We start from the raw sequence: 25,911 nt of genomic DNA, 5'->3' as shown, positions 1-25,911 counted from the left end.
TAGTTGCAAACTTTTAAGTCATCTAGTTGGAAAGATATTTGAACATTTTAAACCAACACTGGGATCATTCATAAGTGAGTTCAGTAATCTACAATGTTGCATAGAAACAATCTGACATTTATAATTTTAGTTCAAAATATGGTAAACCCCAGTATTTTCCAGTGAACCTTGCTTTCAGCTGTTGGACAGGAGACATGTCAGACAGGAAGGTGAGCCACAGCACATCACTCTGAGCTGAAAGTATCCATGAAAAGGCCTACCACGGTCTGAGAGCAGAACGGTCCAAGAGGGGCAACTGTGGAGATCGCTCTGTGCATCAGGGATCCCAGTGCCTCCAGCCTCACTCCCACCCCTCATGAAGACCCAGAGGATCCACAGCTGCACAGGGCTATGTGCAGGGTCAGAAGTCGTTTGGCTGATTGAGCTGTATCAGCTTCCTGAACACCCGCTCCCCCTCCACTTCAGGGACCAGTGATTGGGCCAGATGGAAGCAATTTCTCTGCCAGATCTGACCCATGGGCCATGTTTTGAACTATGCTGATTTAGTTTTACAATGTTTAGAGCCCAGTCCTCCACTCAGTAAAGACTAATGAAGATTTGACCACTAAGCTTAAACTCTGTGCTCCTTCTAGTTATTTATAACACACCTATCAACAGGAGTGCTTGGAAAGGAGGAATCTTACCTTTATTTTTGTTATAATCCATAGTGGAAATTTTCTAGATTTCAAACTTACAGAGACTCTCCACATCCTGTAACTAATTCTGGTAGCTTTAGGGAGTTCCCCGGCTGGGACAAATCCAGGCTCATCTCTGTTTGGAGCATATCCAGGCTCATTTCTACTGGGGGGCTGTGAAGTTTTCTAGCATCCCTAGCCACGACACAGATCCATTTGGGACTCCTGCCTTCAGGCTGGCCATACTGTAGTTTACAGAGTTCCCAGGACTGGGGTAGGCCTGCCAGAAACACAGTTTCTCTTGGAATCTTGCCTTGGATTCAGCAAAACTTTATCAAACCCAAGCTGTTTTGAGTGAAATACTTCACACTCAACCAACTGGCATTTTTCAGCAAACTTTGATTCAGCAGAAAATTTCTGACCAATTCTATTAACAAAATATCGGGTCCTTAGAGAATACTAAACAGTGCCATATGAGTTATGGGAGTGTTAATTCCTGTGAAACATCTATTGTAAAAACATAAGCACCCATTTGGTATCTGGATTTTTGTAATGATCATTGTATATGCTGTTACAGTCTCCAGAAGTAAATAATATTCAGATCCAATGGGCTGTTGCATCTCCAGTTTTTGCAAAATGAAATTCTCTTGTCCTGGTGGATGGCAGATGCATTTGGAGCCAAGGGAGCCTCCACTTCAAAGGAATCCACCCGTGTGACAGTGAGAAATGTGCATGGTACATAGTATGGGGATGACAGATCAAAGGTGAATCGGAAGATTGATAGGCAAGATAATAACTCGCTCAGCCACTGCCTCTGAGCACTGTGCTCCTAGGGATTTTGAAAACTCATCTGCCTGAGCTTTCAGGACCATCCAGGAGCAGTTTTCTTCACTTGTGGTAAGATGGACTAAAACCATGCCCTCAATATCTGTAAGCTTCTGATGACTGAAACCAACAACCAGCATGCAGATAACAGAATTATAGGAAGAAAGCAGCCATAGAGAACAGAGTATCCTCAGCTTTAGGCACTTTCAGTCTCTGTTTCATCAGTATTAGGAGTGAGTTTGCAGTGTAAACAATGGGAAAAGATGGCCTGTACCTAACCCTTATATATGTGATCCTTGCTAACATGATGGGCATATAAAGAATATGAAAACATAATAATGAACTACAGACTATGTTCTGCCAGCACTAAAATCAAGCACTATTGTATACTAAATAAATATTTTAAATAGGATGCTTCCTTTATGGATGATGCAATGTCTCTTGATATTTACAGCATTTATAAAAGGCTAAACAATATACATTAACCAGATCATTTGCCTCATCTTTCACCATTCCATTTGTTTTATTGCTCCTATAAAACATGATTCTCTGGGCAGTTTAGATGAGCGAAGAGTGTGAAATACTGCTGGCCACATATCACTTTCTTCCATGTCTGAGATATTTCTCTCTGGAGTGGTAGGTCTCAATACTCCTATGCAGTACATGACCTGTTTATCAATGTGCTTTTGTAGCAATCCTCAGAACAAAGCAAAGGAAAACAAAATAGCTAAGGAAACTAAGAACATCGGTTTGCAGAATTAGTTACCTGAATTTGAACTGAGATCTAATACATGCCATCTATATTTAAGTTTAGTGTAGAAAGCTAGAAATGTAGTCAAAATTAAATTTGCTACCTGAAGGATGAGAGGGGATGTAGCGACCCCCACCCTACTATGGGAAAGAAAGACAAAATGTATGAAAGGATTGGGAAGGAGAATTGATTCTGAAATTCCGGGGCTGGTTGGCAGAGGTTATTGTCTGAAGTGGTGCAATTGCTGGAGATGGTGCTAACATGGCGTTCCCAAGAAAAACATGCAGCCAGGCCCCAGTATTTTGCAGTCTGTTTTCCTACATAACTGCCTTGTTTTCCTATGCCTGAAGTCAGCTGAGATAGGAAACACAACCACTAATATTTGAATGAAAGATGACAAACAAAACACACCAAATGACAGCGAACAGCACTAACATTTAGCTGTGGTTATTTCCTTAGTAGAGTAAGGAGTACTGTTACATTGCAACAAACATATCCAAAAAAGACGAAGTGCTGCACACTTCTTTGTGTCATGCACTGTGATTTCCAGAGACAATCCTTGTCCATTTTATCTTTTTAGACTGGTGAGCCTTAAGTAGAGAGAGAAAGTGATGGAATGGCTCATAACATCTCTTTTCTTTTCTAAACTAAATAATTCTTTACAAGGTCATGTAAAATGAATGGTTCCTCCATGGCAAAAACAGAGCCTGCCACTGAAACACTCTCGTTAGTTGAAGGACTGGGGAATGCTGTGGTGAATGCTGCTGCTGAGGGACCATCACGAGAGTGGCATTGCTGGCACTGTCTGCTCTGAGGTGCTCCTACAGGGTAGCATCAGTTCAGCAAACAACCTGAGACCTGAACTAGTAATCCCCACTTGTATTTACGAGTTCAACAGAGCAAAATTCTGCCTTACTGCACATGACCAGCTGAAGGACATGGGGCTTCGTGGCTTCACCTACCCAAACTGGGACCCACCCACTGATCTGTCCATACCATTAAGTTGCTAGTATCACCCATAGCACAACTTTCATGTGAACCAAATTGCGTGCTGCTGACAGCGGAGGTAGCAGGGGCCAGGCAATGGGAAACTTGTACAGGGTTGTTTTGTTTTCAACGGATAACAGAGATTAGCTGTAGGAGAAGTACTATGGGTCTCAGTGCTAGGAGTCTGTCCCTGACCCAAACTTTACAGCTGTATAGGCATAACCTGTGAGTACAACTGCATCTGAGAATTGATCCAAAGTATTTGTCTTGGTGATCCATGCCAAAGCTCTTTCTTCATGATAAAAATGCCATGGAGAAAAGCAGCAGCAGAATTCGAATTTCTAAGGGCAGAGCAGTTTGTTTTGGGCGCTTTTGCACCTTTCCATGGCAATCATCAAAAGGCAAAGATTTAAGACAAATGTTTCAAAAATGATATGCATATTTTAGGGAGAAATAGGTTTTGTTGCAGATACATGAGTACGTATCTGGTGTCACTGTTTTATGCACATTGTTAAGATTGTAGCTGAATGAAGGGTTTTTTGAAGTGGATGTGCAAAAAATATCTTGCAGATATCATACTTCAAAAATGCAGCACAGTTCAGTGCCTCTCCAGAAGTGATACTGTTCAGAAAGTATGAAGCAATAAAATCTTATAAAAGTAAAGGCTATTGTTACAATTTATGACAGTGTCCCTTGTTAAGTCTGGCATGATTTCAAGTCAACTGATTCTGATAGTGCCTAACCAGACTTTCTAAGAATTTTATTGCATGTTTCTAGGTTTACTTTTTTTCTGATATATTTCCTCCAGTGATGAGATAGTGCCATACAATAGTCGTGGTCATTGAAATAGCAGAAGATTTCAGATTATTTCAAAACTACATCTCTTCATCGAGGCTTATACCTCATTTCTGCCCAACATTCACAGACATTTCTCCACTGGCCGAAATTGTCCTGCATGTTCATTCTCTAGACAGCCGTGCCAGGTAGATATCCAGGTATAAAAGATAAATCTAAACAGCTTTAAATGGGACTTCTACCTTTACACAGGATACCTAGGTGATGAAATTATATATCCATCATTAAAATTTATCTATCTATCATGGGTTCCCATATGGAAGACCTTATCTACTGTGGGGATGGGTGAATGGTTAAGGATCAAACATTGGTTGACCCATGTTGAAAGCCTACGTAGCTCTTGGTCTTTCAAAGAGTTGTCAAGCTCTTTTCCCAGAAAAAAAAAACATTTTCCTGGAACACAGCCTAATGGAACTTCCGTGTGTTTATATTAATGCATCCACAAAGCCAATATTCCAACAGGGGTTCACAATTTGATATGCTCTTAGCCCGCTGCTGAAATTACTCTGGATCAGGAATTCAGTCAGACATTTCCCTGGCCATACTGTGGTATATCAGGTCTAGACATTGACGTAGAGGCCAGGCCTGCACAATAAATTCTGGCTTGCCATAGTTAGTTAGGTGTTGTGACAAAGTGTGATTGTCAGAACTATGGCAACACAAACTCCTAGCACAGACACGATTTTCTAGGAAAACTTTGCGTGTGCCCAAATAGTGTCTTTAATTTAGGGAAGAGGGCACAAATTCAGCCAGCAAAATCAGAGTTTTGCCAGTCTAAAATATATGGCTTCACAACCATTCTGAGAAAATATATCAGGTGGGATACTAGGAAGATTTCCAAAGGTAGACCTTTCCTTAATTTGTAAACATTTTCGTTAGAAAATGAGCATGTCTCCCAGATTTGGTTTGTGTAGTTTTTCCAAAGTCAGGAAAATTCATTAGGTCAACATTTCTTTGAAAATTTGACTTTCCACCTCCTTTTACCTTCATATATTATCTGTGAAATGTGGATTATAGTATTTTCCTACTTGACAGGAGTGTTGTATATATATGTTTACTGAAAAATTTGAGCTTCTCAGGTACCTTAAGCTCAGAGCTTTTCCTGGAAACAGAAACACTTTTTTTTTGTTCAAGTTTTATGGGAAAATTTACTTTTTGACAAGGTTTTTTTGACTCAGAGGTTTCCAAATTTCCAAGCATTTTCAGACATGGGGAGGAAGTGGGTTCAGGAATCTGACATGTCAAGATGATATATAATTTTTCACTTATTATTATATACAATGTAGAAAAGAAAAATCTGTCCCAAACTTGCAGAAATATTCAAAGCATTAAATGAGAACACAATGTTAGCTTGATTTAGCTACCATCTCTGTGAAAATCTGAAATTCCATTCCTTTCTAACTACAGCCTGACTTAATATTAACAGAAGAAAGTACACATAGAAGAGTTAGAAGAGTTTCTGCAATCCATCAGAAAAACCTGTTTCAAAATTAGGAAGACACATGTGTGAGAAGCATATCACATTAAAGAAGAAGGTATTTGGACCCTAAAATAAGACCACAGAAACAGTAAATCAAGACTTGGTCTTGACTCTGGAAAACACCAAAGTTTTTGAGATCCTCTTTTGCCAACCCCTTGGCTTGTCCTGATTTTTAGGTGACTGTCTAGATACCAGCATCATTATGCTGGGCTGTACAACTGGGAGATCAGGGATATAGAGCAAACCCCAGAGGGTAAGTGTAGTTGATCACTTAAATCTGAGTCCTGATTTACTTGTGTTTTAAAGTGAAAACACTGTGTTTTACTTGTGTTTTAAAGTGAAAACACTGAATAGATTACATCTGGATGGAGGAGAACCACACCAACTAACCAATGAACACCTTGCCTGCTGTAGTGCAGGTACCTAGTCATTCATGCTCAGCTTCAGAGAGCTATAGTAGTTATGGCCCATCAGCTGAATCATCAAGCTCTTGTGGTGTGTATTCTTACCCTGATCCATTTGTAAGGCAGAACACGATTGCTTATTTTGGTTTAAGCGAAATAACATAGCTATGCAATCAACTCAGCCAAAAAGTATATGCAGTAAGACTTAGGGTGACTGAGCTGATCAACGGTAACTCAGTAAGATGCTCACATTTGGTCATGGACTCATCCTTTATTTCTGCTCTTATGGTTTCTACTTTCACAAAATTTCCAGAAGGTATTCTGTAGATTGGTAGGTAGGAACACTTCTGTTTACTATGGATCAAGAGTTAATGACACAGGAGTATAAGTCCAGTTGAGGTAGTTCTTTTTCCATCAGGAGCTGTTCATGGACATCTAGAAAGGATAAGACACCAAGACATGGATTGAACTATGTAAGAACATTGGCATAATTTTCAGAATATAAACTTCTTAAGCCAGAGTTTATATTTCAGACCTTCTATTTCCTGACCATTACTAGATTTCTCCTCCATGAATTTATCTTTTGTCTTTAGGAACCCATTCATACCTTTGGCCTCTCAACAGCCTATGGCTACAAGTTTTATCATTTTAAAATGCACAAAAAGGTATTTCCATCAATTTACTTTACAGTTGTCGCCATATAGTAGCACTAAGTGTCCCTTTTCTGTGCTGAGAGATTCTCCGGGTTTCATGCCCGGAGAATCAAAGATGAATTCAACTTCACAGCCCTTTTGCGAAAATGAAAGAGTGAAGATGGTGATTGAAGAGAACAGACTTATTCAAGACCCTGGTATAAAATGTCACATTATATTTCCTGAAGCTTGTTTCATTGGATGACCTTCAGGACAATTAGCAGAGTGACTTCAAAAGTTTTCAGATTGCTTTAACGGATATGCCATTCAACTAATGTTACCATTTTATTATATTGTATTTATTATGATGTAAACACCCTAGAGTTTTCCTCTCATGAAAAGTCAAAGAACAACTAATCAAATTATGTTAGCATATTGCCACTTTCAGTACCATGACCATGTTATGTCAAAGCAATTGGGTGAAGGTAGGTCCTCCTATTGAAGACAGCTTTCTGTCTCTAAGTACAATAAAAGGAAGCAATATCTGGGAGGTTGTTTCTTGAGGAAGCAATCTAGGAGGTTCCTAGAATGTGTGGAGGACAACTTCCTCATGCTAGTGGTAAATGAGCCCACTAAAGGAGGGGCCTTGCTTGACCTGTTGTTTGTGAACAGAGCAGTAGTGGGAGATGTGAGGGTCGGTGGCCATCTTGGGAATAGTGACCATGAAATGTCAGAGTTTCGATAGTGGGGGAAGTAAGGAGGGGCAAGAGCAGAACTTCTGCCTTAGATTTCTGCTGGGCAGACTTTAGCCTGTTCAAGAGGTTGGTGGACCGAGTCCCTTGGGAGTCGCTCCTGAAGGGCAAAGGAGTCCAGGAAGGCTGGACATGCTTCAAAAGGGAATTGCTAAATATTCAGGAGCAGGCTATCCCGGTGTGTAGGAAGACAAGCCATCAGGGAAACAGACCGGCCTGGTTAAACAGAGAACTTAGACTAGAACTTAAGGAAAAAAAGAGAGCCTATTAGCTCTGGAAGAAGGGTCGGGTAACTTGGGAGGTCTATAGGGATGTTGCCAGGTCATGTAGGGAGAAGATTAGAAGGGCCAAAACTCAATTAGAGCTTGATTTGTCTGCTACAGTCAAAGGTAACAAAAAGAGTTTCTACAAATACATTAACAGCAAAAGGAGGATCAAGGAGAGCCTCCACCACTTGCTGAATGAGGAGGGTAGTGTAGTGTCAGGGGATGAGGAAAAGGCAGAGGTGCTCAATGCCTTCTTTGCCTCGGTCTTTAATGTCAAGACCGGTTGTCCTCAGGAGACTCGGCCCCCAGAGCCTGAAGTTAGGGACGGGGGGCTGTGTGAACCCCCCGTAATCCAGGAGATGGTTAGTGACCTGCTGTGCCAGTTGGACACCCACAAGGCTATGGGCCCGGATGAGATTCACCCCAGAGTAATGAAAGAACTGGCAAATGAACTTGCCAAAACACTCTCTCAGGCAGTGCTGGTTAACTGGAGAAGTTCCAGCTGACTGGAAATTAGCAAATGTAACGCCCATCTACAAGAAGGGTCAGAAGGATGATCCAGGGAACTATAGGCCTGTCAGCCTGACCTCGGTGCCAGGCAAGGTGATGGAACAGATCATCCTGAGTGCCATTACACGGCACATGCAGGACAATCGGGGCATCGGGGCCAGCCAACATGGATTCATGAAAGGCAGGTCCTGCTTGACCAACCTGGTCTCCTTCTATGACCAAGAGACCCACTTAGTAGATGAGGGCAGGGCTGTGGATGTAGTCTATCTAGACTTCAGTAAGGCATTCGACACTGTCTCCCACAGCATCCTCCTAGACAAACTGGCTGCCCGGGTCTTGGATGGGTAGACTCTTAAATGGGTTAAAAACTGGCTGTATGGCCAAGCCCAGAGAGTGGTGGTGAATGGGGCAAAGTCCAACTGGCGGCCGGTCACTAGCGGTGTTCCCCAGGGCTCAGTTCTGGGGCCGGTGCTGTTCAATATGTTTATAGATGATCTAGACGTAGGGATTGAGTGCATCCTCAGCAAATTTGCAGATGACACCAAGCTGGGTGGGAGTGTTGGTCTGCTGGAGGGTAGGAAGGCCCTTCAGAGGGATCTGGACAGGTTAGATAGATGGGCCGAGACCAACAGCATGAGGTTCAACAAGAACAAGTGCCGGGTCTTACACTTCGGAAACAACAACCCCATGCAGCGCTACAGGCTGGGGGAACAGTGGTTAGAAAGCGGCCCAGCAGAAAGAGACCTGGGGGTGCTGATCGACAGCTGGCTAAACATGAGCCAGCAGTGTGCGCAGGTGGCCAAGAAGGCCAATGGCATCCTGGCCTCTATTAGGAATAATGTAGCCAGCTGGTCTAGGGAAGTGATCGTTCCTCTGTACTTGGCACTGGTGTGGCCGCACCTTGAATACTGTGTCCAGTTCTGGGCCCCGCACTTCAAGAAAGATGTTGAGGTGTTGGAGCGAGTCCAGAGGAGGGTGACCAAGCTGGTGAATGGTCTGGAGGGTGTGACCTATGAGGAACGGCTGAGGGAGCTGGGGTTGTTTAGCCTGGAGAAGAGGAGGCTCCGAGGTGACCTTACTACAGTCTACAACTACCTGAAGGGAGGTTGTAGTGAAGTGGGAGTCGGCCTCTTCTCCCAGGCAACTAGCGATAGGACTAGAGGACACAGCCTAAAGCTTTGCCAGGGGAGGTTCAGGTTGGACATTAGGAAGCATTTCTTCTCAGAAAGGGTCATTAGCCATTGGAATGGGCTGTCCAGGGAGGTGGTGGAGTCACCATCTCTGGATGTGTTTAAGAAAAGACTGGACATGGCACTTAGTGCCATGGTCTAGTTGACATGGTGGCATCAGGGCAATGGTTGGACTCGATGATCCCAGAGGTCTCTTCCAATCTGATTGATTCTATGAAAAAGTCTATTGAGGAATAAAAGAACAAAGTGCTTTAGCACTTTACCAAAAGAAATAGACTACTGATATTAGCAGACCTTCAGAAACACAGTGGATTAGCCTTGGCTAAGGGCCAAACATCCACCCAGCTGCTCCCTCTCTCCCCTTCCTTAGCAGGACAGGGGTGAAAATAGGATGAGAAGGCTTGTGGGTTGAGATAAAGTCAGGGACATCAGTTACCCATTACTATGATGGACAAAACAAACTGTTCTAGGAGAAAACTTATTTACTTTATTGCCAAAGTACATGGATTCAGGTAGTGAGAAACAAAAAGACAAACTTTAGAACAACACCTTTCCTCCCCCCTTTTCCAGGCTCATCTTTACTCCTTCACTCATATTTTATTTCTCCCTAATCTCTTTTTACTAAATCTGTATGTTTTACTTCTTGTTTATTATCAAAAGTCATGTTTTTATTTCTTACTTGTTGCCTTAAAACACTTACTATATTTTTAAATAGACAGCAGTGCAACCTTACTTCAGCAGGCATTTTAGACTAAATGGTTTTATAACACCCTTATTTCCCTGCAGGCATCAGAATTAGAAGAACATAGAGATCAGACAAGTGTTTGTTCTGTGAATCTTTTCTGTTGTTATTTCTAGAGCAGGTCTAAAAATAGAAATAATTTTCTGTGAAAGATATTTCTGAATATTATTCCTGATTTTAAAGATTTGAAACCTTTTTCAAAACACCATGAAAGTGGTAAAAATAGCAAATAAATTCAATGCACAATGTAACAGATTAGTGTTGTTAAAATGTACTGAAACCTCTCTGACATGCTGAAGTAATCTCTGTGAAACACCACTGTGAAATATTGCTTCCAAAGCTGTTCAGAATGTATGTGATACCTACCGGTGAATTTAATTTGCACCTCAAAGGCATTGATAAATTCAGTGGAATTGTTCTTATTTCACAGCAAGTTCAGTTTCAGTGACATGTTGACATTTTTTAGTTTGATGAACTTACCTACCTAAGCTTGCGTCACTTGATAATTAATGCTGTTTAAAAGTAGCTTTGTAATGCTATGGGCAATTCTTAAGTACAGAAACTGGTTAATTTAGTTCCAGAGTATCGTATTAATGGTATATTACTGTTAAAGTTATATTACCTCCAGCTTTGCTCTCAAAGTTATATGCTCATGCCAGCTACCCTCTTTTATGGAGTTCCATAAACTTATTTTGTTTTCACTGCCACCTCATGTCTGGAATTATTTTCTTATATTCAGTAGCAAATCTTGCTTTGTTCACCAATTCTACAAAATACTTTAAGATTTTCTATCACTGCAGTGACACCTGGTGTTGAAATCAAAGTTGTTAATAGCTCAAAGGTATAAGAGAATCATATTTATAGTATGGATTGTCTCAAAACCATCAGCATCTGGGACTTTTCACCACCTGCTGACTTGGAAGAGAAGAAAAGGGGAAGGGGAAGGGGAAGGGGAAGGGGAAGGGGAAGGGGAAGGGGAAGGGGAAGGGGAGGGGGAGGAAAGGAAAGGAAAGGAAAGGAAAGGAAAGGAAAGGAAAGGAAAGGAAAGGAAAGGAAAGGAAAGGAAAGGAAAGGAAAGGAAAGGAAAGGAAAGGAAAGGAAAGGAAAGGAAAGGAAAGGAAAGGAAAGGGGAAAGGAAAGGAAAAGGAAAGGAAAGGAAAGGAAAGGAAAGGAAAGGAAAGGAAAGGAAAGGAAAGGAAAGGAAAGGAAAGGAAAGGAAAGGAAAGGAAAGGAAAGGAAAGGAAAGGAAAGGAAAGGAAAGGAGGAAAGGAAAAGGAAAGGAGGAGGGAAAAGTAACATTTTCACAAGTATTAACTGATACTTATCAGTTGCTGCATGGCTAAGCCTATTTTTTTCCTTCCCGAAAGAACTTGGTTTAATATGATCATGTTTTCTGATGTCCATTGGTCATGGTATTCTTATATAGAACAAAAATGGTCAAATCATTCGTCTTCGCTGAAGACTGGTTCATGCATTAGCACAATTGCTAAGGTTAATTTCTCAACCTCAGAATAGTGACTTTTAAATTCACTGGATTTAGAAAAGCTCAAGTTGTCTGTGAAAACAAATCAAATAGAGAAGTGAAATATCCCTGTGTATTTCTTCTTTTCCTGAGGAGAAGCACTGACAATTTTTAGTTTATTTTAAGGAAAATCAAAACATTCCTTTGTATGTATGTGTGTGTGTAGGTATATACATATGTTTCAGTTTCAACTAAAGAAACTGTAGCTCTGTGGTTGCATACAGAAAAATGCTTCAATAAAGCCTAAATAGAATATACAATCAATGGATTTAAGGCTATATATACAGTTTTGTCTGTAACAGAATTCCTGTGTGCTAGCATACATAAAATACGAGCATCACTAATAAACAGCAGCTGGGATATATAGCAAGCTGGATCTTTGTGTGGAATATCTTTAAGGTGTTTTTGGCACAACTTCCAGGACTGTCTTGACCAGCACTTTCCCAGATGTGTAGGATTATGGGATATATCTGTTGGAATCTCTCAGGAAAGCACTTTAATTCACAGCCACAACTGGGCTGGATATTGCAATCAGCTCCCATTTTCCATTTACAATTTTCCTACCTCGTTCATTTTAATTTCTCTGTTTTCTCCCTTATCACTTAATATATTTTCCTCGTTATTGGCATCTGGGCTGTGTGTTCTAACACAAACACCGAAAGACCAAATCAAGATTAAAAAAAAAAGAGCAAAAATATTCCCATTTCAGATGGAAGAGCAGATGGAGCTCTTGGCACTTCAGAGAATTCAAATTGACCCTCTGCACCAAGCTCAGGGAAGACAGACTGTCACTGCTGACTGGAAAACACTAAAGAGACCTGTTTTCCCATCGAATATACAGTAGCATTTTCTAATTCTTTAGGTTTAAGCTGTGCATGGCCGTGAAAGAGCAGCTGATTTTTTCAGATTAGACTCTTTCATATCTCATGGATGCTCTTCTCTTACTCTGAAATAATTGTTCTGAATTTTGAGATATAATTTTGATTCTACCATTTTCTTATCAGTTCCTGAGAGGGGCTGTGATTAATGGGTGACTATGCCCTGCTCCTTCCCCTCTCCTTCCCCATGCCTTCTTGGTAATTTTAGCAGCCACATTGCTATCATCCAGGGTTTAAAACACTCTGAACAGAAAAGGCTAGAAGCTCAGCTGGTGCAAAAGGATTCAGCTCTGCCCAGAGCAGTTCACGGTCTGGCCTGAATTCTCAAAGCCAGCCTATGAATGTTCCCAGAACAACCGTCTTTCCCAGGTACTGAGTACTATGTTGGTTGTCTATATCCGGTATTAAAACAATGAGGATATAATGAGCTTTTCTGAATGTTTTATGCTATTCCATTTTAGTTACAGCATTGTTTCATTAGACTGATGCAAAATACTCAGTATTAAATGTAACTAATAATTTATTTCTGAATGATATAAGGACAATTTGAACACATTTTTTTCTGAACTTTTCTGAAGAAAAGTTATACTTTGGATAAAGTTTTCCTGAAGAAATAGGACAGACACAAGTGGTATAAATGTTAGCAAAATGTATATCCTCTTAAAGGGCATCAAAGTTTCAGCTAAGTCTAGAAGCTGAAAGACAGATGTAAACCAGAATCATGCAAAAGGCTCAGGTAAGTCAGATTCTGACAGAGTCCGAGAGTCTTCCCCAAGACATTTCCTACTTTGGTATCTTCATCTTACTCCTGTTTCTGATCAAACTGCGTCCATTGCCTTTCTGCAGTCACATTCAGGGAAAGTTCTGTCCAAGAAGCAAACAAGAGTTTTGAATTTATTTTTTGTGTGAACAAAATGATGTCTCTGGTGCTTGACCAGCCCACCTAACACATCTTTGTTTCTCTAAACCAGAGCAGAGGAAGGACTAAGGGAGCAAGCATGTCTACATGGGAGGTTCAGAAACAGTAATATGCTGTCAATATTCTAGGAAGGCCATTCCATGAAATGACCTGTGCTAAAACCAATGTGGTAGGAAGCACGCTGTGACAATGTGGGGATTGCCAACTCTGTGAGAATTTTAATTGTCCTTTGACACAACGCACAATTGAGAATGGACACATCAGGACTTGGCAGTTATGTAACTATTGTTCATGGGCAGGGAATTCTTTTCTGAAAGGCAAGCTGAGCACAGCAACGGTGCTCTGTTCAGCATATGTCTTTTAAAGAAAAACACCACAGACCGAAGAGATTTTGCTCCCTATTATCTTCTTGACAAACATATCTTGAGAATTTGGTTCAAGTTGCTGTATTCGAGATATTTTTCTGAGGAATTTTTATGAGCATTTCTAAAGAGAAGGTAGACTCTGAAAGACACAAAATTGCTTTTCCGCTTCCTCCATGGAAAGGAACTCTACCCAGGAGATGCCAAGAATCCTCTTCCCAGACATCACTTGTGGAAGCACCAGCCTTTCATTTCTTTGTCCACTCTCTCTGTTTTCTGTAATGCAAGTCTAAATAATCACTGAGTTAATTTCAAAAAGAACTCTGATAGAAAGTCACCAATCCCAGTTTCTGTGTCATGTTGCGTTATGCCGTGCTGGATGTATTACAAGGAAGACTTACAATGTGATGGCAATGCTTCCTCTGGCAGGAGCTGCAGAGCCACATCATACAGAGCCTCCTCCAGGAAAGCTGCAGATATGATCTAAAATGTGCTGAGATCCCTCATGATTATTTAAATCCAAAATTAAAAGCCAGAGCTGTACAAAAATATTTCTCCTTATATTTTGCTGAAACTAGGATAATAAAGAAAAATCATTCACTCTATTAAATGTATAGCAAGCTGAATTTGGCCCTTTTACTAATACAACTTTAGCTGTTGCTAACATAGGCTGGATTCCACAAGGACTGAAAGTATAAACTCAGTACTCGACAAGCAATCCCACTCTACCTGGATTTTAAAAATAACTCAATTTGATCACGTACCCTTATTTGTCTCCACAAAAGAGGCAAAACCAAACTAGCTTCAAGTAACATTTCCTTTTTAAATAGTTATTTTTCAGTTTTAAGACAACATAAAAGCATCTGAAATTATGAACATCATTTGCCACTCAAATATATTTTTGTGCCAAGTTTTGGTATAAAGCAAATTTTCAGCTGAGTGACAAACCAATAAATATGTAGGCTTACAGTAGCTCTTCTGAGAAACTGAACTTCAAAGAGTGTCTTTATAATACTAACAAAAATGTGCTAATTTTTATGCTTATTTTTCTTTCTTAGTTTGTTCCTGATGGTTAGGAGGTTGACCGTTCATTTTTCTACTGCCGTTCACACCAGCTGCTATAAAACAGCTATAAAAATACTCCCAGTGCAGATCTTGACCGTAGATCACTGTACCTAGACCCAGCTGCAGATGGATGGAGCAGCTGGTCCAGAGAGGTGCTGTTCCTGACTCCCACACACACTTGGTCATGATGCATGAAGCAGCACAGTTGCTCCCCAGCCACAATTCCCATTCAGTCACAGATTTATGAAGTAATGAGACGCCTACCAGAAAAAAACAAAACCAGCAGCTCTCCAGCACACTTTAAACAAACACCCAAGAATATTCCATAATTATAAATAACTGCATCTCAGCCATCAGATGAATTGCTAAAACTTTTTTATATAACTTGTTAAATGGGAAGCAAATACAGTAGAGCAAGGAAAGAAGGAAATATGCCTATGCAGGGAGACAGCAACATAAAAATTAGTAATTATTTTTCAGGATAGATTTTTTTTAATATCAGTTAAAATGATAGTAGATGAGGCTGTTTTGAAATGATTTATCAACATTTCATGTGACCTGGCTATTCAATAATTATTGTGTGAACATGCCAACTTACCCTGACTGCAGCTATTAGAGAAACAAGCAGGAAGAATTAAGAATGGTGTGAGATAAGAAATGGAGTCTGTAGTAAATGCCAATACACTGTGAAGGGACAATAGACAGCCTATAAACTGTGATGATGCAAACTCTTGACTCCAAGGCAATTAACATTATTTTTGATGAGCCTGGGTATAGAGGACCACCAAGGATTAACAACCAAATGGAAATAATCTCTCCAGAGGGGAGGCAGGAATTTCTTGTGAGGTGTTTGGACGTAGTCCCTTTTTGTGGTATGTATGCAAAATAGACCTGTCCAATCCACAGCTTGAGATGATGAGATTTTTGGTAAGGAAGGCATGGAGAGGGCTTATTGTCCTAAAATTATTTTCCTCTTGGGGTTTTGGTTTCAGTTTTAAATTGTTCATTTAAGAAAACTACTTACTGCAGCTACCAAAACTGCGGTGTTTTCAGGTTCCTGAGTAGTGTATCTCCCAGCTGTATCCTGATTGTACATTAAGGCATCACACTGGTGGAAGCTGCTGTTCTCTCCCCATGTCTAATGCTAGGGTTTCCATGTAAAAACAACCCAAGAACAAGACAGAAAAAAACAGTGCATAATTTGAGCAGCAGCTTGATCTGGACACTCCAGTTCCCGGAGGGGCACTATGGTGCACCCCAGCAACTAGAGAAATGTATTTTCCTTTCATCAGTGATCATAGCCTCCACAAGGCAAGAACCACAGTTGTCTATCCAGTTTGATCTGCTGGCTACGTGCAGTGAAGTTGTAGGAGAATAACAGCACATCATGCACTGGACAAAGATTAGAAATACGAGCCTAAGAGTTAAAGTCATAAACATGTAATTGCAAAAAGATTTATATAACATTTATCTACCTTGCTGTGTCTTTCAGAAACTTCATATTATTTGACTTTGCTTAGTATTATTTACTACTGATAAGAATTACACTCACAGCTCTAAAGAACCCAACCTAATGTATACTATTTGTTTGTTACTACAGATGCAATATTAAACTGTAATATTTATGTTCTTTACTACCAGTTTCTCTTGGAAAATCAGTCGCTGATCTTAAAGCTTAAAAATATTACAATAACAGTGGCTGATTTCATCTGATGTGAATTACCCTTGAAAGGGCAGCTTCAACCCTTTAAGTCTCTCTTCTTCAATGAGCATAAGTAATTCAATGACTTGTCCTGCATTAGCAGGGAGATGGCTGCATTATCTAATAGGATTCTTCCATGTCTAACTTGTAAGATCCTATCAATGCCAATAGGAGTTTGAATTGTGTAACAAGGTTAATGTATTTAGAGAAAGCCAAGATAATGGAAATAATGAAATCTAGACTTAGGAACTCTCAGATTTTAGTAAGATAATATGTTGGGTTTTTTTTTCCCAGACAAACATTTTCTCTTCTGTACTCAACAGCTCTCCTCATTGACTTTGTCTTGTTTTTTGGAGAGCTCTTATATGAATGTAATCCCACAAGAAATTAAGCATGGCCATATATAAACTGATTAGTTAAGCAATGCTTGACAGCAGGGGCCTGTATGCACAGAGACTGAAGGGAATTTGGGACAAAAGTCCAAACTGTGACCTTCCCAGGTACTAACATGTCATCATGTAGGAAGTGAGAGTACACACTACCCTAGAGGAGCCTGGAGTTAAGTCCTCCTTTGATCTTTGCCTACTCCCGCAGAATTCATTGACTTTGTTCATTCCATTAACACTTTATCACAGTGAGGTCTATCTAATGCAGTAACGTGGGAAACACAAGGGCTTTAAAACTGTCCCAGCCTGGGCTACCCACGTCTAGGCAGAAGACAGCTAATTTCATAAGGTGATTACATTCTCCAACCTGTCCTCCTCACAATATGTTAGAGAACAAGCAAGTTCCTTTTAGAGGAAGTAACAGTTGGAAGCATCTATTTTTTGAAGCACTCATGTAAAATGTTCTCTTTGATATCAGTGAAGTACCACTGATAACTCAATGTGGTCATATAGATTTGTAAAACACATACAGATACAGGAAGCCTTCCCTTGTTAGCTGGGAAGTTCAATTTTATTTCCAGCAAGAACAGCTGCTGGGCAAAAATATATTTCTAACATCCATTTCCGCTCTCAAGATATGAATGAAATCTAAAATATGATCAAAAATGCAGTTTGCTGCTCTGTGGCCTCTCTGTTCTCAAGAAGAATGACACATGCCTGTCCACAAACACAGCATGCTTTTTTTGTTTGTTTTCTGAAGTGTTAGCTCAAACTCTATGGCTTTTTCCCTGGATTTTTGTGTGCTGCCAGATGGGATGCTCCGAGTGCTAAAATGTTGACTATTAGCACCCCAGCATCACTTCTGTGAAGCACTTTCGGACTTGAATTTATTTTAGAGGCATGTGAACAATGAATGTCTCTAGAGAAAAGCTTATTAGCATTGTGGTATTTCTGAACCTGTCTTCCTGCAGCTCCTGAGCAGTGTGTGCACTGCACTTGTTGTGGTACAGCGTCATTTTCCACTGGCTCCAAAGAATGCCTTTTTGTACTGTAGTGGTTCACCTGTTTAATAATGATAAACTGCTGTATAATCATTAACCAACCAATATCTGTTAAAGTAAAACTGAAATAAGGAAAAACAGATGTTGTTTTCCGTGTTTAATGAAAAAGGCTTATGCATCCTCATACCGTATTGTCTGACCTTTCTCGGGTTTGGACCTTATGTACCAGACAGACGTATTTACCACATAATCCATGTATTTGAATGCAGTTTACAGAATTACCCAGAATACATTTGGAAAAGCAAAACAACAGCCCTTGGCAAATGTGCCGGTGAACATAACCTCTGAGCAAATGCAAGCAGGACACCTGAGAGCTGCAGAACCCAGAATGCAACTGCTCACATGCTCAGTCGTCCCTTGGAGGCATATGAAAAGTTTTACACTTAACAAGAAGCCAGAACATTTCACTTGCTTCAAAATTTCACAGCAAGTTGGAGAGGAATAAATATCACCCCATCACCAGTGCACTTCAATTATTTCATTCTGTTGTAGAAACAAAAAAAGCCATCATTAAAACAATTTTCCAGGTAGAAACAGTTTCTGACATATCCAGGGTGAATGGCAGCTCTTCATAGCTGAATCGAATAAATACTTAACCCGTAGGGCTAACAGTAAAATGTGAAATGCTGGGACAATTACTGCATAAATGAGGAGCACAAGCTAAAACTTCTGTTTTCAGAGGGGGCAAGTCACCTTAGAGATAGCATTGACATGGTAGTAAAGCAAGCTGCAAGGATATGTGGCACTTAGTGCCATGGTCTAGTTGACACACTGGTGTTAGGTCAAAGGTTGGACTCGATGATCCCAGAGGTCTCTTCCAACCTAGCTGATTTTGTGATTCTGTGATATCTTTGAAGGTGTTGGAGCCAATTTTACTCGTATAACTCAGGTGATTAACCCAGGAGATTTTCCTCTTAAAATGAGATTTTATAGCCTGAATAAAATGATTCTCTCATGGTAATCAAGGCTTCAGCAGGGTCATCATTCTCTGTCTGTGACCCAGTCACCACTGGAGAGGAAGGGTATCATACTGAAGAGGCAAGAATAGCAGTAAGAATAGCAGCTGCCATAATCTTCAGCACTGAAGACAGTAAGTTACACTAGTGCAGAAGTGCAGTATCTCATGAGGGACTCATCCAGTGCTATCATTTCTAGTATTAAGTAGTGAAGTCATATAGATATGCTAAAATTAGTGCTATTGCTATCAAAACTATATTGAAAAAACACACTTCCACCCTTTCGCTTATTGTCCCATAGGAAACCAACACCTTTCCTCTTAAGGGAAGTCTATCTACATGAGTTTGGCCCTCCCTGTATTGAGTCAGATCAAAGGTTCATCCAGTTTAGTAACTTGACTCTTACAGTGAGCAGCAACATATACTCAGGAAAGAATAAGAGTAGGTCATGTTATGGGTGAGTAGGTCAAGTTATGGGTGCAAGCTGGAGCACAGGAGGTTCCACTTAAATTTGAGGAAAAACTTCTTTATGGTGAGGGTGACTGAACACTGGAACAGGCTGCCCAGAGAGGTTGTGGAGTCTCCTTCTCTGGAGACATTCAAAACCCGCCTGGACGCGTTCCTGTGTGATATGATCTAGGCAATCCTGCTCCGTCAGGGGGATTGGACTAGATGATCTTTCGAGGTCCCTTCCAATCCCTAACATTCTGTGATTCTGTGATTCTGTAGGTCATGTGTAGAGTGCTCCCCTTCCCTGTTATGCACTTCTAGTTTCTGATAATCTAGATGTACTGCATCATGTTGAATGAAATACACAACTTCATTCTGTTTTGATGCAAAGTAATGTCTTTTATCTTCAGCTTTTTGTTTGCTTGCTTGATTTTAGTCTGTTGCCAGATAATTTCACTGTTTTCCCTCATTGTACTTTCTCTTACCATGGTCCACAGATACAAACGTGACAATTTTCCGACTATACTGGTTGCTCTAATTAAAGATACAGTCCCTCTTCCTGCAAACTTTGGTCTGCCATTGGCTGCTTTCTAGTTCTTGCGTTCTGAGATATAATGTATAATCTAGCCTATATGCTTTATTCAAACAACCCATGGTTTTATACTTCTTACCATATTCCCTTCAAACTGCCTTTTTCTAGATGAAGAGTCTAGTGAGTCAGGTCTAGCCTCACTTCTAACGGAGATGAGAAAAAGAAAGTATTACTGGTATAGCATCTGAGATTCTTGGTCAACCTGGTCAAGAATATTTCACCAAAGTATTTATTCTTTATTCAATGTCAGTTTGTAGAAACTTAGTATTTTCCCAAGAACATTCCAGTCTTGACAAAACTTTAGTAAGAGGTTTCTCAAGTCAGGGTAGCTTTTCTGGCCAAAATAAAAAGGAGAAATGAGGGAATAACTGCACATCCTTTAGCTGTTGGGATGGGTGAACACAGAAATATAAACATCATGAACAACCTATCTTCAGCAGTGGAGTGTTTATACTAAGTTAAAGAAATACTCACTGGATAAGTAGTTTGTAATTTATCCAAGTGAAAGAATGAACCAGTAAAATGGTATATTGAACCCACATATTTTCATGCCTGTGGCATTGCTTTAATCTCCCTGGCACAATGCACTCCTTTCTCCTTCACCCTAGAGCTGTTTTACCAAGACTAGCAATATAAAGAGACTTCAAATTGTAAACTAAGAATAAATTATTATCCAATTTCATGTCCTTTTACACTACCTGTGTGCTGTTGCCTGAGAATCAAACAAATTGCTCTGAAATTATAACAGAAAGGAAATTCATTCACCCCAACTGTGAAATCCGCCTTTGACACTGAATAGTGGCTTGAGCAACATCAGGACACCAGGCTCTGTCTTTGGTGAATTTGGCTTTGACATTTTCTTTTAGAGGAGAGGAGGGTGAGAACAAATTCATCATTTATCATTCAGGGAGCTAAAGATTGAGGTATCTAAGGGTCGTTTCTGGTGAAAGGCAGTTTTTGGGTTGTATGCCACAGTTTTCAGATACTTGGCACGTCGCTGCTTATTTTTTGTAAAGTCAGCTGCAATGCTAGCTAGCATTGAGGATGTCACATTTAACATTTTCATTTCTTGGATCAGCTAAACATTTCAGAGAAGATGCTGCTGACTGTGAAAAGTGGGGAATTAAATATTTGTACATGGAACTCAGTCCTGATTAGATGTTTTGCTCAACTTTAAAAAGTTTCAAGATTTTCTTGTTTTGCTAAGTTTAATACTGACATTATTTCAAAAGAAACAACCAAGGCTGAGCCTTCCATGGGCTCAGTTTCCTCAAGGGCTCAATTTCCTCAGCTCCAGCCGAATTCCACATTAAAACCAGCTCTGAATATTTACTGTGTGTATATGCTGAAGATCAGAGCAATACAAAGATACTACCTAGAGTGGTACAGCAATATTATCAGTACAGCAGTTCCTAGAAGACACTAGTAGTACAGTGGTTTCTGGCAGCAAGGCAGACTGCTGCACTGCTTCCAGCCCTGGACATGATGTGGGTAACTCTGCATAGTAGTAGGTAATTTCTCTAATCCACTAACCTAAAGAAATAACTAAAAAAAAGTAAGCTTTGAAAAAGCTGCTCATTTTTTAATCCATGTAATTCTCTGTAGATTGGAATAGTCTTCCCTCTCCATACTACTGCTAGGGAGGCAAGTGAGCTTTCAGTGAAGCTGAACCAAAGTGGAAAAATCAGTGAAGAATCAGTGTTCTTTACTATTTAAGCACCATGTATGAATACAGCTTGGAACAAATTTACCTCTGCTGACGGGTGGAAGAGATAGACTTACTTGTGTTGATATAGCTATATGAGAGAGGAGCTAAACTGTCACTTTTCTCTGCCATTCAGTATCCATGCTGGGAAGAGAGCTTGTTATGGGTATGACAATTACTCTCCTGTGCATTGCAATATGGATAGTATCTCAGCTAAAGCGTGTTGTCTCTGCTGAACTAAAAATGACAAATTTCACAAACTCATATTCCATGTCAGCTTCTCCTTTGTTCTTCAATTTTTGTAATCCGCAAGATTAATCTCCTGGTTAAACTACTTAACAGCTACAGCACATACAGCTTTATTGTTTTCGCATTATCTACCACATCAAAACCCAAGCCAAAACATAGCCACTCAGGCCAAATTTTTGAAAGGGTGTGGCTAGGAACAAGTTTTTCTTTGTGAATAAGGAAGCATTTATATCAGGTTTTGATTAAGACTGGGTACTGTACAACCAGTGACAAAATTATTAATTTCTTAGTGACGGTTACAGCAAAATGTCTCCTGTTCTGTACTGTACTGTTGGCTAAAGTGGGGAATACAGTTTGTACCCTTATTTTATCTACACCATATGTTGGTGTTCATGGTTCTCCACATTGCAATGAGTTTACAAAAATGCAAGGTCAGGTGAGGAAAGCCCCGGAATGATGGTTGTTACTTTCAGTCACAAATACACCCTGAAGAAATATCAAAGATAAAGAAGAAATGATACATAGAAAACAAATTTTAAAAAAAGAACTTTGTAAGAAGCTTTTACAAATACATCAACAGCAAAAGGAGGGTCAAGGAGAGCCTCCACCACTTGCTGAATGAGGAGGGTAGTGTAGTGTCAGGGGATGAGGAAAAGGCAGAGGTGCTCAATGCCTTCTTTGCCTCGGTCTTTAATGTCAAGACCGGTTGTCCTCAGGAGACTCGGCCCCCAGAGCCTGAAGTTAGGGACGGGGGGCTGTGTGAACCTCCTGTAATCCAGGAGGAGATGGTTAGTGACCTGCTGTGCCAGTTGGACACCCACAAGGCTATGGGCCCGGATGGGATTCACCCCAGAGTAATGAAGGAACTGGCAAATGAACTTGCCAAACCACTCTCTATTATCTACCGGCAGTGCTGGTTAACAGGAGAAGTTCCAGCTGACTGGAAATTAGCAAATGTAACGCCCATCTACAAGAAGGGTCAGAAGGATGATCCAGGGAATTATAGGCCTGTCAGCCTGACCTCGGTGCCAGGCAAGGTGATGGAACAGATCATCCTGAGTGCCGTTACACGGCACATGCAGGACAATCGGGGCATCAGGGCCAGCCAACATGGATTCATGAAAGGCAGGTCCTCCTTGACCAACCTGGTCTCCTTCTATGACCAAGAGACCCACTTAGTAGATGAGGGCAGGGCTGTGGATGTAGTCTATCTAGACTTCCGTAAGGCATTCGACACTGTCTCCCACAGCATCCTCCTAGACAAACTGGCTGCCTGGGGCTTGGATGGGTAGACTCTTCAATGGGTTAAAAAGTGGCTGGATGGCCGAGCCCAGAGAGTGGTGGTGAATGGGGCAAAGTCCAACTGGTGGCCGGTCACTAGCGGTGTTCCCCAGGGCTCAGTTCTGGGGCCAGTGCTGTTCAATATCTTTATAGATGATCTAGATGTAGGGATTGAGTGCATCCTCAGCAAATTTGCAGATGACACCAAGCTGGGTGGGAGTGTTGGTCTGCTGGAGGGTAGGAAGGCCCTACAGAGGGATCTGGACAGGTTAGATAGATGGGCCGAGACCAACAGCATGAGGTTCAACAAGAACAAGTGCCGGGTCTTACACTTCGGACACAACAACCCCATGCAGCACTACAGGCTGGGGGAAGAGTGGTTAGAAAGCGGCCCGGCGGAAAGAGACCTGGGGGTGCTGATCGACAGCTGGCTAAACATGAGCCAGCAGTGTGCGCAGGTGGCCAAGAAGGCCAATGGCATCCTGGCCTCTATTAGGAATAATGTAGCCAGCTGGTCTAGGGAAGTGATCGTCCCTCTGTACTCGGCACTGGTGAGGCCGCACCTTGAATACTGTGTCCAGTTCTGGGCCCCGCACTTCAAGAAAGATGTTGAGGTGTTGGAGCGAGTCCAGAGGAGGGCGACCAAGCTGGTGAATGGTCTGGAGGGTGTGACCTATGAGGAACGGCTGAGGGAGCTGGGGTTGTTTAGCCTGGAGAAGAGGAGGCTCAGAGGTGACCTTATTGCAGTCTACAACTACCTTAAGGGACGTTGTAGTGAAGTGGGAGCTGGCCTCTTCTCCCAGGCAACTAGCGATAGGACAAGAGGACATAGCCTCAAGTTTCGCCAGGGGAGGTTCAGGTTGGACATCAGGAAGAATTTCTTTTCAGAAAGGGTTATTAGACATTGGAATGGGCTGTCCAGGGAGGTGGTGGAGTCACCATCTCTGGATGTGTTCAGGAAAAGACTGGACATGGCACTTAGTGCCATGGTCTGATTGACAGGGTGGTTTCAGGGCAATGGTTGGACTCGATGATCCCAGAGGTCTCTTCCAGCCTGGTTGATTCTGTGATTCTGCGATTCTGTGATATTTTTATACCACTAAAAAGATTTTTTTAACCTGCTAAAAAGCCCCAGTTCAACAACCATAGATTTAAGATCTTTCCAGGAAGATAATACAACTGATTTTCACTACTACATACATAAATCACTCATAATTCCTGTCTTAATTTGGTTTTCTCAGTCTAATGAAGAATTTCATATCTGTATTCTGGAATCAGATGCTTCTATTGAATCAGAGGCTTTACAGAAGGCCAGATAGATTATATCTTCCAGATTTTCTTTGTCTCAAAAATCAGATACCTTCTCAAAAACAGTGAACAAGCTAGTACACATAATCTACCTTTAACTCGCTTTTTGTTCAGTTTTCAGTTGTACCTTTCTATGCTTAACTTATTCTTTTACAGTTTGTTCTACAGTCTTGCCTGCTTTTAAGGTGAGACCAGCAGACCCCACCAGTGCCTGCAGCAGCCAGATGGAGGGAAATCCTGGCCCAAGCCCTTCTTTGCCCAGACTTCTGCATTATTTAATTTGTCGGTGACTCCAGTGGTTATCTCTGAAATGGAACCGCCCTTCCTTTCAACAAGGTTGGGAAGAGATTTACAATAGTGATCAGTCGCACCCTATAAAATACTTACATAAATAGCTGCGTACATGCATTTACATGCACACACTCAGCTTTTTCATTGACATTTTACAGCTTTTACAAACAGTCTAGAAAGTGTGAGAGTACTAGGCAGTATTTCTTCTCAGGCAATTCTGTGCATATTCATGTGGTTGATTGATAGACACATCTAATCGGGTACCAACCAGTCTCTGATAAAGGTTCTGGATGGCCTATAGGAAAGGAAACATGAAATGCAAAACATTTATTGCTATGCTGCAGAAAAACACTCTAATGCCTTTTGATTGTACATGCTACCAGCTATTGTCTTTGCAAAAGGAGGCAAAACATGAAATTCAAGGCACTTCTACATTAGAAGAGAGATGAAAGGAAGCAGAAGGAATAAATCTTGCAAGTGTAGCTGTAGAGAATAAAGTTATCCTCTTTCCACTAAATATGTCTGCAGAAAAACACTTGATAAGCTTCATTGTCTTTCTATAAGCACTTTTCTAACACAGGTGGGAGTCACTTAGGTAACTAGTAGGTGAAGGGTTTGCTCAAGGTCAAGCAGAGTCTGTCAAAGTTGCTGTTAAACCCAGTGAAAAAAATTATATTGAGAGCCTCCTACAAAAAAAAAAAAGAGGCTCTTTTTTCCTTTTAAAAATGCAGATTTTCTCAGAGAACAGTTTCATTATTTTTTTTCAGTTTTTCCATAACAAGTGTGAATGAATGTTTGATTTTTAATTGTGATTTTTTTTAAGGCACTGCATTTTTCATGTCTTTCCACTGTTTTGTGTGGACAATACTGCTTCCCTCTTAGCTGTAGTCAGTGCCAGCAGTGGAATCTGGAAGCACTGATTTCCAGACCCTTGCACTTAAGTATTTCATTTTATGTTACAATATTTCAGAAACATTATGTTTAAAAAAAAAAAAAAGGAAAAAAAAGGAAAAAAAAGGAAAAAAAAAAGGAAAAAAAGGAAAAGAAAAAAAAGAAAAAAGAAAGAAAAGAATGAAAAGAAAAAAGAAAAAAGAAAAAAGAAAAAAGAAAAAAGAA

The sequence above is a fragment of the Nyctibius grandis genome, chromosome 1, assembly GCF_013368605.1.
Source record: "Nyctibius grandis isolate bNycGra1 chromosome 1, bNycGra1.pri, whole genome shotgun sequence".
In the NCBI taxonomy this organism is placed as follows: Eukaryota; Metazoa; Chordata; class Aves; order Nyctibiiformes; family Nyctibiidae; genus Nyctibius; species Nyctibius grandis.
This window is presented reverse-complemented; position numbering follows the sequence as displayed.